This window comes from Myotis lucifugus, unplaced genomic scaffold (genome assembly GCF_000147115.1).
Source record: "Myotis lucifugus unplaced genomic scaffold, Myoluc2.0 scaffold_13, whole genome shotgun sequence".
Lineage (NCBI taxonomy): Eukaryota > Metazoa > Chordata > Mammalia > Chiroptera > Vespertilionidae > Myotis > Myotis lucifugus.
Window position 1 is genome coordinate 11566939 of NW_005871061.1, and position 4954 is coordinate 11571892.

General features: G+C 41.1%; 1 pseudogene; it reads right to left on the reverse strand.

Annotated features, from left to right (window-relative positions):
* Nucleotides 1–1710: 1710 nt before the first annotated feature.
* On the reverse strand, nt 1711–2361 carry LOC102429359 (annotated as a pseudogene).
* Between the last annotated feature and the right edge of the window lie 2593 nt (nt 2362–4954).

Sequence of the window (4954 nt, forward strand, 5' to 3'; positions counted from 1 at the left end):
TACACAAGAAAGATAAATAAATCTCAACAAATTTGGAATGAAATGAACCTTTAAGTAAAATGGCCAAATTACAAAAGAATATGTGCAGTATAATTTTATTTATGTGACTGTATAATAAGCAAAATGAAACATGTGGAAGAAACTAAAGAAAAACAAAGTAATAATTAACACAAAATTTAGAATAATGGTTACAGTTTAGGGTGAAGAAGGGTGATAAATGGGGAGGTACATGCAGGGATTTTACATGTATTAGTTCATTCTATATTTTACTATTTAATGAGTGTATCATTACTCATTTAATTTGTGTTTTCTGAAGTGGGCATGTATGTAATGAGCACTCTTGTGTGTCTAGGAAATATTTTACAAAGAAAAGAGCAAGCAGCATTAAGAAGTCAAAGAGGCTAAGAGATAAGTAGGAAGAGAATAAATGCACAAAGACCAATATCCTTTGTCTTTCTGTTCCAAACATTAATCAGCCTCTACTAAATGCTAAGTCACAGAGAGAAATTAGAATTAGCTTCTGTCCATAAGCAGCTCTTGGAGACATAAGTTTTCAAAAACAAGAAAAATGTAATTTTCTGTTTCCTAACAAAGATTAAAACATCATATAAATTCTTCATAGAGAAATTCAGATTTTTGCTTTTAAAAATTTGCTTCATAAACTATCATTGACTGCTGACACACCAGCTAAAGTTCTTTTACTCATGGTTACTGTGGGTGATGTGAATATTTTGCACTTGGTATGCAGAGGAGATATCATGGAACAAAAATGTATTGAAAATATGCTTCTGATATTAATATATTTAAAAGTTGGTTTCAATATCCTTCTGTATATTTTATAATCTGGCTTTTCCGGAATCCTTGGGCTTTTAAAAACTTTTCCTATTGGAAGTGTCATTTACACATACTCTAGGGAATTTCACAAGCCTGAGAAATTGGCAGAGAATAGTGCTTTACTCCTGAAGTTATTTCTTTAATTTAAAACATTTCAACACATGGATTTTGTCAGAAAAGAAATCTCACTATCTGTTCCAAATGTTACATTAGTTAGACAGAAATAGTGTAATACAGGTTTTCATTGCATTACAATTCAGAAAATCTTTTCTTGGAGTAATGTACTATATTTAGATGGACAGTCATTAGATGGTTGGCTTTATAAAAGACTCAGCCATAAATTTTACAATTTTAGTGCATAAAAGTGATTGATATGGATCTTAAAATAACTTGTATATTGTGTATTTATTCATTAGCTTTACTGATAAGGAAAGTAGAATTTGAGGTTTGCAGATAAAACACTGGCTCAATTTCTTTAACCCTTTACCAGGCACAGTTTTGCATTGTCATATAAAAAACAAATCCAGACTAAGCAAGAAGACTCTTTTATTTAAAAAGATTATTACAAAGGGAAAGATACTATTGACAGTGGTCAGCAAACTCATTAGTCAACAGAGACAAATATCAACAGTACAACGATTAAAATTTCTTTTGAGAGCCAAATTTTTTAAACTTAAACTATATAGGTAGGTACATTGTTATTAACTTAATTAGGGTACTCCTAAGGCTTAGGAAGAGCCACACTCAAGGGGCCAAAGAGCCGCATGTGGCTCCCCAGCTGCAGTTTGCCGACCACGGTGAGAAGATGGATTACTACTACAGGGAGAATGCTATAACCTTAAGGTCTGCAAACAACTCAAATGCAAGGCAAAAAGGTCATCTTTTAGAAATTACATTGGCATACTTCTTCATCCATGCTTGAGCTATTAAATCATACTTTGGCCTATCATTTATGTAAATCTTCCCAATTTCTGGAAAGAGAATATTGTGTGGATTGGGATGACATAACATGGCGCTGAGTGAGAGCAATACTTTGGAAACTGTGTGTGGCATTAAGGATGGCCAGACAGACGCACCCATTATGGTTTATGTTCGGATGGCAAATTCGGGTTTTAAATTGAATCTTGGGTGGTTTGAAGGGGTACTCCCACGGGAATCGATGGTAAGGAAGAAGACCCCTCCCTGGTAGGGGCTGTCCCTGGGCCCCAGTACAATTCCCTGCCAGTCGAACACATCTTCTGTGATGGGCCCTGCGGAGCACAGCTCTGGGGCGTCCGGAGAAAGGTGGAAGAACTCCTTCTGGAGGCGCTTTTCGGCCAGAGACAGCGCCATGGGCCGATCTCTGTCTGGAGGCTTCCTGATAGGCAGAAGGTGGGGGAGACCACGGTTAGGGGGAGCGGCAACCCACCGGGCCCGGGAATAGGTGAACCATGGCCGGACTCTGGGGTGGAGGTAGGTGACAGGGGACAGGGAAGGTGGTGGAGAGGAGGGTTGAGGAAGGAGAGATGGGAACTCGGCTGGACTCATGGGCTACTGGACACCTGTGTTCCACAAGGCAGCTGGCTCCACCACCGCTGCCAGCAGCTCCCTCTGCCAGCAGCTCCCGGCTGTCCTGACCTGAAGTCTCTGCAGCACAGAGGCTGTGCTGCCCCTACACACCACCGCCAGGTGACAGGGCCGCCTGCCCCTGCTGCTCTCAACTGCTGTCCACATTGGGTTGCTTGGCGACAGTAGGGGATCTGCTCTATGAGGTCACAGGGGCCATGCTGATGACATCACCAAGTGAGTTGGGGTGGGGGGAAGAGACAAGGTCAAGAGTTGGCTGGAATGGAGTGGGGTGGAGGGCGGGAGGGACCATGGAAGGAAATGGAGTGGGGTGGAGGGTGGAAACGACCATGGAAGGGAATGGAATGGGGTGGAGGGTGGGAGGCCTGAAAAGGGGCTGAATGGTGTGAGGGTGGGAGGTGGGAGGGAGTCCAGGCTGCCTGGTATGTGAGTGCTTGTGCTGTTTCCTGCTGCTCACAACTGCAATCCTCGATTGCCTGGGGACAGTAGGGGATCTGCTCCTGGAGGTCACAGGGGCCATGCTGATGACATCACCCAGTGAGTGGAGAGGGCGGGGTCAAGAGCTGATCTGAATGGAGGGAGGTGGAGGGCAGGAGGGACTTAATCACTCACCCTGGGATGGTCCAAGACATAAATTTATAAGGAGAGCCTCAGCGTTCCTGAAGAGCTCTGTGATTTCTCTTCTATGTAGGCCAGACTTTATAGTGGGAAGTGCAGTCACTGAATTAGAAAACATAAAAACAATCAGTGTAGTTGGATCCCAGAGTTGCAGGGGCTGAGCTGCTGCTGCACTCATCCACCAAAGACAAGGTGGACGTGGTTACCATAATATCATTATTGTAATGAGAGCAGAGTAAAAGCAGCAATCAAAATAATCTGACTCACCTATGGCCTTAGCTAGTGGATCATGGTGTCCCTGGAGGTGAAGTAGATACATAGCCTACTAAATTCTTACTTGACCTGTATTAGCAGAAAGTTTATATCAAGTGAATAAAAGTCTAACTCGAATTATAAAAACAGAATGATGGAGCCCCAATCATTTCCCAGAATTAAGCCAGTTTATAGACCCAGAATGAATGGAAGGAAAGGACAGTTCTTTGTGATAAAGGACTACGCCTAACATTTATACCATTAATCTTTCTCCCAGCCTTGCCCAAAGGGACCTGCAGTTTTTTTTTAGCTGGGTAACAGTGCACTGGAGAAAAAGAAATAATCAGAGCTTTCAGGGACTCATGGACACTGGCTCTGCTCTAACACTAATTCCAGAAGACTGAGACCTCACTGTAGTCCACCAGTCAGAGAGGGAGCCTGTGGAGGTCAGGGAATCAAAGGAGTTTTACCTCTGGTCTGCCTCCCAGTGGTCCCAGTGGGTCCTAAAATCTGCCCTGTGACTATTTCCAAGGCTCCAAAGTGAATTACTGGAATTGATGTACTTAGTAGAAGGCAGAATGCCTGCATTGGTGTCCTGACCTGTGGAGTAAAGATTATTATTGTGGGGGGTGGACCACCTATTGGAAACCATTAGATGATACCGTCAGAAATGTGTTGCCATTTTTTGCTGTCTCTTAATTCCAAGAGTGGTATCAACGTAATAATGGTAATAAGACAATAAAACAGTCTCTGTGTGACATAGCTCAATAGTGTTTACCTACTTGTCTTTCTTCAGCTGAATGCTTTATATAATGACACAGATAGATATGGTGGAATAAATATCACTAGTTGTACTTTTATTGTGAGAAAGAATAAAGGCATTGTAGAAATCTAGTTATAAAATTATGTTGTATACATGAAAAAAATATGCTTAAGGAAATTGAGGAAGATTCTGGAATATAGAGCATATCTTTTCACAGTTCCCTCACTTTGCCTTAGTCTTTCTTCTGAAAATGTAAGTCTAGAACTTCTGTTTTCTGGTCCCCAAATAAGGTGCTTGTAAGCTACCACTGTGCCCTAACAATAAGCAAAAGGCTGAACAGACTGAAAATTAAAAAAAAAAGTTTTCTTTTATAAAGAGGAATAAACAAAGATAGAAAAAACTAGGTATGGTCAAATGAAAGGATGGCATGATTGGATAATAGATCATAAATTTTTTTTTTCTTTTTACCTCAGGTCTGCCTCCCGTGGTTCCAGTGGGTCCTTTTTTTTTTGGGGGGGGGGGCGGATTAAATGTTTATAAACTTAAAATAATTTAATAATATTAGTAATTTTTTGGGAGGGAATTAAATGTTTATAAACTTAAAATAGTGTAATACTATTAGTAATTTTTCATGTCATTGTTTTTTCTTTTTTTTTTAATAATTTTTATTTCTTAAATTATTACAAAGAGTATTACATATGTCTCCTTTTTCCCCCCCCCTTGACATTCCCCCGGCCCCTACCCACCCCACCCCCCCCCGCCCCGTGTCTTGTGTCCATTGGTTAATCTTATATGCATGCATATAAGTCCTTCGGTTGATCTCTTAATCCCCTCCCAAACCCTCCCAAGGCTTCCCACTGTAGTTTGACAGTCTGTTCAATGTTGCTCTGCCTCTGTATCTACTCCTGTTCATCAGTCTAT